Source organism: Onychomys torridus, chromosome 11 (assembly GCF_903995425.1).
Source record: "Onychomys torridus chromosome 11, mOncTor1.1, whole genome shotgun sequence".
In the NCBI taxonomy this organism is placed as follows: Eukaryota; Metazoa; Chordata; class Mammalia; order Rodentia; family Cricetidae; genus Onychomys; species Onychomys torridus.
This window is the reverse complement of record NC_050453.1, coordinates 34480868-34493975: the sequence shown is the minus strand read 5'-3', so window position 1 is coordinate 34493975 and position 13108 is coordinate 34480868.

The following is a 13108-nucleotide window of genomic DNA, read 5'->3' as shown; positions in this document are numbered from 1 at the left end:
AGAATCCTAGCTCCTGAAATGTTACAATTCCCACAGGTCAGTAGACTGCCAAAGGGAATTGTCATAGGCACAAGAATTCCTAATAATAAAGCCATTTCTAATTCTGTTTGAAGAGAAAACAAACTCTATTAGCAAGGATGCCCAACAGGAAGGCAGAATCCCAGGCAGCTACAGCTAGACACCTATGCCTTGGAACATGGCCCAGAGAAGCCCCGTGTTGTGTACACTGGACCCAGTAACTCGGGGAGACCAAACTGCCTAGTTGACTTCACCTAACACCTCACTTTTCATTGTCTTTTGTCACTGTGTTTTAGTTACTTTTCTATTGTTGTAAAGAGGTACATGACTACTAAGGCAACTCAGAGAAGAAAGAATTTACTGGGGCTTCAAGTTTCAAAGGGTGAGTCCATGGCCACCATGGCCAGGAGCTTGGCAGTAGGCAGTAGATAGGGCCCTAGAGCAGTAGCTGAGAGCTTACATGTTGAGATAACAACCTCAAAGGAGAGAAAGAGACAGAGACAGAGAACCAGGAATTGCATAAGATTTTGAAACCTCAAAGCCCACCCAAAATAACACACCTCCTCCAACAGGGCCACACCTCCTTATCCATCCCAAACAGTTCCAGGGGGTCAAACATCCTCCTATCAAGTCTGTGGGGTCAGTCTCATTCAAACTACCATGCTTTCATCTCAAAGCAAATCTCTATGCCCAAATACAGGCGGTTTCACAAAAGCATGTGAGGTTCTCTCTGTGCAAAGTATTCTGGTTTTCTGAACATGGAATTTAGACTGAGGAATATACCTGAATATTACATGTTATAATCCAAAACCATAACACTCTGTGTTTTTGCAATATCTTTACTCATAAATCTTCAAAGCATTTCAACTTGCCTGGCATTCACATTTCTTCAAACTGGCTAGGAGTTCATTGAGGCCACGAGAATTCACAGAGCACATAAGGTTGTAAGCATCTTGCTAAGAAAAGCAAGAAAAAGTTGTAAGTAAGCCCTTTTTGAATCCTGCCTCGAACCCTCCATTGGCTCTGTGAAAACTCTCCTACAATTCAGGGTTTCCCCCAGAGCAATGTGGCATCCTTAACTAGATCTACAACAAACAAGGAGGAAAGGGACATTAGTAGGTACACTGGTGAAATCCAAGAAAAATCCATAGGGCCCTAGAGCAGTAGCTGAGAGCTTACATGTTGAGATAACAACCACAGGGGAAAAGGAGGGTTAGCTGGATTTGTATTTATTCATTTTGTGTCTCTGGAGTCAAGGGGAGGCATGTGCATACTACAATATGGTGCATGTAAGGTCAGAAGACAATTTGAGGAAGTCAGTTTTTCTCCCCACCATGTGAGTCCCAAGAATTAAGTTTCAAAGGGTGTGTCCATGCCCACCACGGACTCACCCTCTGAAACTTGGGTTTGTCAGATCTGGTGGCAAGCACCGTTATCTGCTGAGCCACCTTGCCAGCCCAAGAATAAAAAGCCTAGTTTTATTAGTGGTGTTACACACCAATGCTGTTAGCACCGACAAGTGTGACATTGGTTACCTTGACTACGGATGTTTGGGGAAGCTGAATTAAGGGTACACTAAGTCTCTGTACTTCCATTTGTGGCTGTTCTGTAAATCTTTAGATTTACGGATTTTTTTTTTAAACAAAAATAATGTGCCACAGTTCTTGTGGGGCTTTTCTGTTGAAGAAGGGGGTTTTGTTTGGCAGGTGAGGATGACTGTTATTTTTCTCTCCTCAGTAAAAAGAGCAGAATAAACAACTATCCCCAGCCTTCCAGGAGAGAGAAGTTGAGTAAAAGGTGGTGGCCAGCTCCTCTCCCATTGCATTATATGCTGAGAAGGTGAGAACTGGGAATTGCACTCTCTAGTCTACAAGATGAGAATGAAGATGCCTCTCTTGAACACTCCTGTGGAGAAGAAGAGACAGGGAGTCTTAGGGACCCATCTGGTAGGTGGTAGTTTCTTTCTCCTAGGACATCCCCACAGGTGGCTCCATCACCCCCTTTGAGAAAACTCCACTGGGAGCTTTTACAGAGGACAGCATGTGTTCTGCTGACTTCTTCAGCTAGCTTTCCTGTGTTTCCAGCTTTCTAAGAGCTGTTGATGGGTGACTGAGCCCCTGGATAGTGAGCACTAGCCTCTCCATGCCACTTTTAGAAGATAGCTTGCACTTTGCCCAGCCACCTGCTGGCAGCTCAACCCTTGCACCCCATTCTAAAGGACTGCCTACCCTCTATTGTGGGAGAGAGAAGCATGTGCCATGCTGGCCACTTTTCTTTGCAAGCACTTTGAAGTGCAGGAGAATGTGGGGCCACCAGCAGAGTATAGAGGCCCAGCCTCTGCTCCACAGAGCCCTACAGAACAGAACTACTCATTTCTAGAGCAAACCTTGCTCCCTTTGGCCGACCAAAACTGCCAACACGAACATTAACTTGACATTCTTCTCTTCAAGGAAACAGTTGTAGTAATTAGAGCTGTCATTTTGTGACAACGTAGAGCTTGTTCATTCTTCCTGGCTCTGCCTGGTCTTGTGAATAGATTTGGGAAAAGAAAAAGAAAAATCAAGTTTCAATGCCCTGCTTCCACGGGTTGTAAATTTTCTTAATCTCTTTTCTAAGTATTCTCAGTGTTCTTAGAAATCATCCAAATGTTCTAGAAATTAAAAATATTTCCACACATACAGAAAGTGTGCTCTCAAATGTCCCTGTTGACCTAAAGGGAGCCACATATCCTTCAAAAGTGGCCTGAGGACTCCTCAAATGGTGGTATCCATCAAGGATGTTTCTCATGCACCTAGGATACTTAGCAGTTGAGTCTCTTTCATGTGTGTGTGGACTCCCTCTCCTGGTGAGGCCAAGCTGATTTCCATCAATACAAGCTGGCAATAATAGAAGCAGTTGCCAGGTTGGCTGTGAACCAGGCTTCATCAATCAAAAGCACACAACTCATAAGTTTAGATTGGAAACTAGTGGTTCAAAAGATCACAGCTGCACAGAACTCATTCTGACCCTGGGGATGGCTCTGTGAAGTCTACTGAACGTGCCTGTGGAAGCAGCTTTAAGGGAGGTGTCCAGCATTTGCTGTCAGTGTGACACAGGCACACATTGAGGCATCTGTGCCCAGTAGGCATGGGCATTCACTGGGCCGGTTCTTCAGTCTGAATATTGGACAGCCACTGTGCCAGGCCCTTTGAGCTCCTGGAAATTCTACAAAGCAGAACGAGCTTCTCTGTGTGTTCTCGGTTCAGCCACACAAGGCCCCAGGTTCAGCAGGGCTCTGTACATGTTTTAATGCTCTGCTGCTGCCATTTTGCAATTCCTGAGACTCTTTGAACAGGAGACCTTGCACTTTCATTTTGTTTGACCTCTGAAAATTATGCAGTCAATTCCATTGCAACCTAGTTAATATTTCTCAGGCCAAGGTCCTAACCTTTCATGCAGATAAGCCCTTCAGTGAGCTAGTAATGTCAGAAAAGAATTTTTATTGTATCAAATAAAAGATACAGGGGAAAAATTATACTGAAATACAACTGATTTTTTTAAACAATAAATATGTGATGGCATGACATTTGAGCTGTCTTGAATTAAGTAAATCTAGTGGCAAGACTACTAAATTCTGTTATTCAGAAATAATGAGAACAACTGATAATCAGAATGTCTGCCACAACTGAGATGTGCTTCAAAGTGGTATCAATCGGCCTGTGGCTTTTTGCTCGGTGCAAGAGAGAAATTAAGAAAGATGCAAGCATCACTGACCAAACAAGGTTTTCTGGAACTTATGCTTGAGCACAAGAGGGACATGCAGGGATAATGGCTCTCTGATTGGCACTCTGGGGTGTCAGACACGGTGTTTAATAGTCTGGAAGCCACCCCTACACAGGCACGGTAGTGGTTGCCACACATAGTCCAGGATTACTTGCACACACCTCATCTGATCTTTGTCCTCAGCATCAAGTCTCTCATTGCAATGAACCTGTTTATATTTGGGTCACAGAAAGATGACAGAAGGCTCATTACCAACACCCCTGGGAAGTTATCTAGTGGTTGAATTAGGCATTGTGCGCATATGACTCTTGTGGGAAAGTCTCTTTGTAAGCACTGGAAGAAGCTACCAGTTCCTGGGCCTGATTACCCATGGACACATCCTATAAAAAAGCAGTTTATATCAGGGAAGCAAACTTTGTCAGGGGTGCAAGGCTCTCTCTACTATGTTTCATACCTTAGATGATATTTAAAGGCCCTTAATTTCAAGGGATCATGGATAAGAGTCTACATATTTTGAAGCTGAGTCCTGCTGATCAGGAACATTGACTTCATGGTTTTTGGAGACATTTGAAAAAAAAAAAAAAAACTCATTGACTTTCCTAGGGACTTATATGGGCCCACTTTCTTCCCCAAAGATACTGGTTGGAAGCATTGTGTAACCTTTCATTTAGTTTGGAACTAGTATAGCCTTAAAGACACAGACATTATCAAAATACTAAAAATTCAACAATAAAACATTATCAACAGTATAATTACAAATGGAACCAAGAAAGTAAGGACTCATGGTAAAGAGGGTAGGGAAAACCTTACTGTATCCCACATGGGAGCGTCTATAGGGTTGTCCAAAAATACATAGCCATTTGCTTACTTCCCTTCATCCTATGTGGTCTAAGTGTAGTGGATCATATTAATGAGGACAAAGGCTCTTCCCTGTGCAGATAGGAAGTCTAAAGCACATGGCAGACACAGCTAGTAACTCAAAGCGATCAGTGATGGCTTCTTCTCCAGTTTCTGGGCAAGATAGCTTATAGACTAAGGTTCTTAGAGTGGCTGAGTGATAGTACATGAAGCTACTCCAGCAATGTCCTTCAGCAAATGTACCCCACTCCTGCTAGAATTAACCCAGTTACCCTCTTAGATCCTATCACAGGACAAATGACACCTGTTCCCTAAGTCCTAAGCATATTAGTGATGCATTTTTCCTGAAATTGTGCTGTTTATGTAGTGGTAAGCTAATACTTGGTAGGGAGCAAAAAACATAAAACTGGAGTTCTTTTCATAGAGTAATAAGGTTAATGAGTAGCCACAAGGATACAGACATCCCAGCAGTACACAAGCCAGTGGATAGTTGAAGAACTAAACATTGTACTTAGAGAGTTTACCCAAACAATGGCTGGACAGACAGTGAAGATAGATGACCTTCCTCTTAGCAATGAATCTTTAGATCCTGTGCTCATCCTGGAATCCGCAGGGCATGGGGGCAGCTGGGTCTCCACTTAATCCTCTCCTCCCTCATCCATAGTGAATGCTGGTTTGGGCTGCTGGGTTTTGACCCAGTGAGTAGGAAGGAGGCTGAAAGCCAAGTAGTGCTATTAGGCTGACATTCTTAGATGAAGTCAAAGCCTAGAGGCAGACCTGGGGAGGCATTTCCATGCACAGCGCCCCAAGACCTGATCTAGGCTTGTAGTACAAGGATGTTGACATGTACTTTCTAGGAGTAGCTTGCTACCATGTTATTATATTGTTTTTTGTACTTGGTTCAGACTAATTATGCATTTTAGTACCCCCTGGCATCATCTGTTAAGAGATCATTAGTGACAAATAGCCTGCCATACATTATCTCAAAAGGGGTTCAGTTTTAATCCCACTGTAGGTGTTGTCATAATATGGAGAAGTCTGAGAAATATTTGAACCAAGAACTCTTGAATATCCTGACAATTTAGTCAAACATCCTTGATATTTTGTCTTGCCCTTTGAAATTCTCTTAAAGGCTCTGGGTGCCAAAATTCTTTTTGTTCCAAGTTTTAAAATTAATTTTTAGTAAGCATACAAAATAATGAGCTTATGACATTTTCATGCATGTATGTCATTGTGCTTTGCCCGTGTTCATTCACTTGCTATCACCCTACCTGGCCCCTCTCTCCTCTCACTCTGATCTCGTCCTCTTAAATAGTCTTACTCCTGCTTCAAAATAAATATTTGAATCTAAATTGCACATGTAAAAGGACTGCACTCTCTTTCTTTTCACTTATTATTCTTTCTCTTAACATGTAGTAAATACTCAATTCCTAAACTAAATGCCAACCACTGAGTGACTTTAGTTATCAAAGACGGGCCATTATCACTCTGGAGAGATCCAAGACATCCAAACTTAGGAATCGTCTCTTGTAAAAGCTACTTACAGTCCTTAGCCACCTGCTTTAACCCACCCTGTGAAGGTATCCACAAACACCAAAGAAGAGCTAAAAAATGAGTCTCTTGCTCTGACTTTATGAAGACCTATATGTGTTCTCCTTTTAAGAGAACTGGGGACCCAGTTTGCTAAGGACACCTCTTCCCAAAAGAAGCACGGGCCATTTTGCAACCTACAGGAAGAAATGAGTAGTAGTGGTGAGCTCAATTTCAAAACTAAGGAGACAGGCAAATTTTCCGACCTTAGGTTACCCATTGACACCTGTGCAGTTAACACCAGAGAAAGGGCCAGCAAGTCTGATGAAGACACAAAAGGCATCTCCAGTGTCTGGTATCTGCTTTCCTGTGCCTGGAGCTCTGCTATGTGACAGTTATGATTTTTCTCTCTCCAAGGACCAAGCTTGTGCTTGGGTTCAGAGCTGGTTGTTGACACACCAACTCAGCAGAAGTCTGTCAGCCCAGGGTCCTGATAGAACTTCATGGAAATGGAGGTTTTCTCTTCAATTCTCATTCTTTCAGATCAGGTTGGGTTGGAAGATGACATTAAACAGATTTTAGGGACCAGTTTTCTGACCAATGCTCTTTGTATTCCAGCTTGTATTTAGGCAAGGCAATAATGTAAAAAGGAAAATCAGCATTTTTTTTTCCTTGAGATCATCAAGCTTAAATTGGTACCAATTAGCAATCAGATACCCTACTGGAGGATCTTTTGGTCTGTCAGGAGGAACCTTTGTGTCTAGAGAGGTGGTGACTGACAATCTGAGATCTGGGTAATAGGTAGAAAGCTTATGAGAAGACTCCTAGTTGGGTGTATAACCATGCCTGGTACCATAAGGCCCAGGAGTGCAGAAGCTAGTAAAGATAAGCAATCAAGGGCAAGGGCAGAGAAGGGAAGGAGGAGACATTTCTCATCAGGATATCTGTGGTATCCTCAAACTTTTAAGAAATCTTTAATAATCTCAAATTTATGCCAAGTTCATAGTCTACTAAATTCAAGATCACATGATTCATCATAGCTGAAAAGCAAGAGAAGGTGCTTTATAGGGCAATTAAAAAAAAAAAACAGGCAGGTAGAAATCCTGGGGTCATTAAGGGATACTTCTCAGGGTGTTGGATACATTCTGCACAGAGACAACACTAAGGTGTCTGGAAGAGGTTGTGACTGGCCAGGAAGCACATGAGAATGACAGGAGGAAGAACTGAAGGAAGACAGTCACAGAAGAGGAATATACAACATAGAAAACTTTCAAAACCCAGAGACTGGTAGAGAGACTGCAGCCTGCTTGGCAGTCTAGAACACAGGGCTCTCTAAGCCAGGCCTGTCACAGCTTCACTCTGTCCCTGCTACAGATGTCTAAGGTGCAACACAGATTACCATCAGAATCAAAATGATGAGCAAGGGGCTAGAGAGATGGCTCAGCAGTCTAAAACACTTGTTGCTCTTGCTCAGTCTTCAGCACTGACATGGAAGCTTGCAACCATCAGTAACTCCAGTTCCAGGGGATCCAACTCCCTCTTACAGTCCCTATGTGCACCAGGCAGATACATGGTATACATACATACACACAGGCAAAACACTCATACACTTCAAATAAAGTGAAACGACTTTCAAATGGTGAGCAATGTTAAATAAAAACGAAAGGGATGAAAACTGACAACAGGATGAAAGGTAGAGGAAACAGAAGAGAGCACTGTGGGAAGAGCTGCACAGCAGGAAATGGCCAGAGCAGAAGCTGACAGATGTGGTGACACCAACCACTTGGTGATAACAAGGTAGGTCTGTGCCAATCACCACTGCTTTCAGCCCTTTGAGACCTTCTAAAGAGAGGGTCGCATCTGGGTCACCAATGATGGTGTCAATCATCCCAGGATTAATGTTGCTTAATCTAAGACAAAATTCATGAAGAGCCAAGCCATACCAATCAAAGCAGGTTCTGGTGTGCTTAAATTTGAGCACAGGAAGACATGGATAAGCACATGGATAGTCCAGGATTTTAAGGTACCCCTTATCTGATCTTTACTCTCTACATGGAGACCTGTATATGGTGCAATGATTCACTCACACACAATGAGTCTGTTTGCACTTGGCTTGTGGAGAGGTGACAGAGGTCTCATTTCCAGCATCCTAGGAAGGTCCTGTAGTGGTCCGAGTAAGCCAAGCTTTTCTGCACATACGACGGTTGCAGGAAAGTCTCTTTGACTTCTTTGTGGGAATCTTGTACTTTCTGGACCTGGTTTGCTGCAGACAGGTCTTATAAAAATGGCCTATGCCAGAGATGGAAGCTTTGGTGGTAGAGCCAGAGCCCTTTCTGTCTCAGAAGTAAGTATCTGTGATTTCCTAGTCCAATAAGGTCACAGATACCTAGTTTGTTGTGGACATTTATAACTTAAGAAAATACCTGTGATGATATTTGTAATCTAAGAAATAAATCTTGCCAGAGGACAAAGCCAGCCACATAGTTAAACCTAGAGGTCAGGCAGTGGTAGCACATACCTTTAATCTTAGCAAGTGGGAGGCAGAGAACCATCTGGATCTCTGTGAGTTGAAGGCCACTCTGGGCTTCATGAGATTGATCCAACCTAGGAGAGAAACAGAGCCAGGCTGTAGTGGCACACACCTTTAACCCCAGTATTTGGGAAGCACACACACTATTAATCCCAGCACTAGGAAGGTTGAGATAGGAAATGAAATGGCTGGGTATATAAGGCATACAAGATGTGAGGAAACAGGAACTGAGCCTTTTCAGCTGAGGACTCAGAGGCATTCAGTCTGAGGATTTGTGGAGTTGGCGAGGTGAGATGTGGCACTGGCTTGTTCCTTTGTCTCTCTGATCTTTCAGCATTTACCCCAATATCTGGCTCCAGGTTTTATGATAAGACCATTTAGGATTTGTGCAAAAAATACCAAGCTGGTAGAGAAAATGGGACAACTAAGGGGGAAGAAAGGATTCGCCTAAAAAATCAGATTCCATACATTGTACATAAGGGAAACAAGTGAGGAGTCTTCCTTTAAATAAATGCTGTGATCAAAACCTTATCGATCCTGGTGCCTCATGTGAGCCATGTGTCAGAACCAGCCCCAAATATATGACAGTTCTTCACCAAAATAAATAAATAATAAATAATAAGATGAGCAAAACCAGTTACAGTGGCTTGAAGTGAGCAAAGGAGTCTAGCATAGCCCCGTTCTCAGCCAGGAGGAAGAATCAATGATCACCATCCCTCTCTGGAAAAACGTGTCAGTCAGTGTGTGTGGTATGTGCTCAGTGTTCTAGATGGCTAAGCAAGTAGCGATCCCTTCCAGCTGGAACAAGCAGTTATTAATAATGGCTCAGTACTCTGAGAGGGTAGTAAGATACACACTGTAACCCTTTCTCTGGAGTCCACATCAAACTATCAGAAAGGCAAGCGTTGCCCTTTTTCAAGGTCCCAAATCCTAATCTAGGATTCTTTTTTGTTGTTTTGTTTTGTTTTGTTTTGTTTTGTTTTGTTTTGTTTTGTTTTGTTTTGTTTTTCAAGACAGGGTTTCTCTGTGTTTCTTTGCGCTTTTCCTGGAACTCACTTGGTAAACCAAGCTGGCCTCGAACTCACAGAGATCCGCCTGCCTCTTCCTCATGAGTGCTGGGATTAAAGGCGAGTGCCACCACCGCCAGGCTTTTATCTAGGATTCTTTACTTTCACTTTGAACCTCTGTTTCATGCTAGTTTTTATGTCAATTTGACACAGCTGGAGTCGTCTGAGAGAAGGGAACCTCAGCCGAGAAAATGGCTTCATAAAACCAGACTGCAGGCCAGCCTGTAGGACACTTCCTTAATTATTGATGCGGGAGGGTCCAGCCTATTGTGGGTGGTGCCACCCTGGGCTGGTGGTCCTGGTTCTATAAAAAAGCAGGCTGAGCAAGCCATGAGGAGCAAGCCAGTAAGCAGCACTCTTCCATGGCCTCTGCATCAGCTCCTGCTTCCAGGTTTCAGCCCAGTTTTGAGTTCCTGTTTGGCTTCCCTCAGAGGACTGTGATTCAGAATATGTAAGCTAAATACACCCTTTACTTCCCAAGTTTTGGGGTATTATTATTATTATTATTATTTTTCATCACAGCAATAGCAACCCTAAAACACCATCTTCTAGGTTTTTCAGTATAAACTTGTGTTTTGCACATCTTAAAGTAAATGTGATCAGAAGATATACTCCCATGTAGACTCCATCCATCACACTTTGGGGGGAAGATACTCGGGGAGCCCTATAAATAAAAGGAAATCTCTATTTCCTGGAAGTGTTTGGGGAACTTGAACTTAAAATTCATTTGCAGACAATTTGAAATTCTCAGAGTTGTCTCATACTCATTCATTCACTAGAGTCTTAGGCATCTACTGTTACATCTATTGCATAAACAATGAAACTGGGCTTCAGAGGGGTTATGGTTTGTTCAGCATCACTTGTTAGTAGCAAAGTAGCAGAATCCCAAGAAGAACAAGGTTCTTGCCTTTTAGTTCAGGGCTCTTTTCTCTAGCCGCACCTCCGCTATGGGCAGGCCATGAGGAACGAAACAGCCATGCCTAAAAGGGAAGTACATTCAAGCAGATTGCCCACAAGCCAAGGAGCCCCCTCCTCCTGCCCCCACACAAGGTCGACCAGATGCCCACTGACCAAGGAGCTCAAAAAGGAAAATAAGTTACTTAGTACTTTGGTCCATACTAGGCTAGATTTAATACACACACACACACACACACACACACACACACACACACACACACACACATACACACGTTAGAATCCATTTGGCAAGTGACCAGTGTATCAGTCTGTCCTCTTCCTGCCTGGGAGTCCCACTCATAACAACAACAGCAGCAGCGGCGGCAGCAACAGAAGCAGGAAAAATGTTTTATGTACATAAAAATAAACAAACTTTCTATTTTTAACAGGGCCACAGCTGCGGGCGCGTCATTCTTTGCTTTGAGCCGCAGCATTCCAAGGGAGCAGAGGCAAGAGTGTGCCTGTGTGGCAGTGAGGGGGTATTAAGAAAGTAGAAGCAGTCATGCCGAGAGCCAAATTTTCCATTGCTGAATCTCATTATATGCACACCACAGAAGCCAATGTCCAGCCTGGAAGTCTCTGGAGTCTGCCAGTCTGGAAAAAAACTGGAGCATGTCCACCAGGAAGCTAGCCCTGCGACTGGGCTATTCTCTGGCCATATATAGAAGTGATCTTTCACCCACATGCTTTTCAGAGGCACTGAAAACTGGGTTACTTAGTGATTCCATTTGAGAAGTGGGCCATATGCTGATGGATGTTCTCCCTCTCCAAATTCTAGGTGGACCCTGTGTGGATCTCACAGGCACCCGGATCTAGCATCTTCACAGCTGGACAACAGATGCAGACATTTCTGACCCAGCCCTCACTGACAGCTGGCAACATCAGGAGTCCAAGAAAGGGTGATGCTGAGTGGAGATGGAGACTAGGTGGAGAGAAGGGCCTTCCAATACTCCCACGGGAGAGGGAGGGGTTGAGAGTTTTTCCTCATTAATGATCCATCAGGCTGAGGGAAAGTGGGCACCATGTCTGGTTTCAGATGAGACTTTTCAACTTGTCCCTGCTTCCCTAGCCCTGAAGCACCTTTAGCTATTTCCTTTTCATACTTACATCCTTTCCATGATCCATGTTTCCTAAAGGCACAGAAGTGCAGACCCTAAAGCAATACTGAGGAAGGAAAGAAATGCATGCTTTGGGAATGTACTAGGCATCAAGTGCATGGATAAGGTTATCACACTTGCCCTTGTGCGTAGGACAAGGACACTGAAGCTTCCTAGATTCCACCCTGTGGCCAAGGGTCTTCATTCAGTGGCAAATATTTACCAAGCAACTCACCATTTGCCAGGCACTGTCCTGCCTACAGAGCTTACAGTCTAGTGTAGAGGACATATAAATGGCCAATTTCATGAGTGTAGGGCAGCTATATGGTAGACCAGCACAGAGCCCATAGGAATACAAAGGACTTGCTTCTACCTCAGTCTTGTGGGCCAATGACATTATGAAGCCAGGAAGACAGAGGCTCTACAGAGGTCAGCATTTTTCCTGAAATGTCCCACATGTAAGGGTCAGCTCCCAGTGTTAAAATGGTAGTGTTGATATATAAGAATTTAGCAAGGTGGGCATGGGGAGTTGTGTTGGTAATCCCAACACTTAGAGACTGGAGCAGGAGGATAGCTTCGAGTTCAAGGTCAGCCTGAGCTACAGAGTGAAATACTGTCTCGAAAACAAAAGGAAGAAAGGAAGGGAGAAGAAAATGGAGAGAGGAGAAAGAGGAAGTGAGGGATTTAGCCTTGGTGGTTCATAGTTAGTTGATGTCTGCTGCCCGTTTACCATATTGCCCAATTGCGCATATTAAATAAGTCAATTGCTATCAGATCTTAATTGAAGAGGGTATCATAATTTATGTAAATGTGAATTTCCACAACTAACTGTGTAAATCCTGGTATGGGGACTTGGAAGAAGTGACACTGAATCCTCCCTTGAAGTATAGCAGTCCCTCTGCAGCATCCTCCAGAGGCTCATTCAGCTCTAGATGAAGAGCCTCAGTTGTGGGCACTCCTCACTGATCAAGGAACTTACTAGTGTTCATTACTTGGTCTTAACGGGCAGAAACTAGCCCTGGCACCAAAGCTCAGCAGTGTCCCCAGGACCACATGGTGACAGGAGAGAACTGACTCCCACAACTTGTCCTTTGACCTCTGCCCAGGCTGTGGCATGACACACCACATACAAACATACACACACACACAAATACAATAAACACAGAAGCTAGAGTATTATAATGTCCTTTTCATCCACTGAAGTTTCTGAATTCAGTCTCTCATCACTCAAATTGACAAAAAAGCCACTAGAAATACCTCCATCTTTTTTAAAGTAGTCAATTTATTAT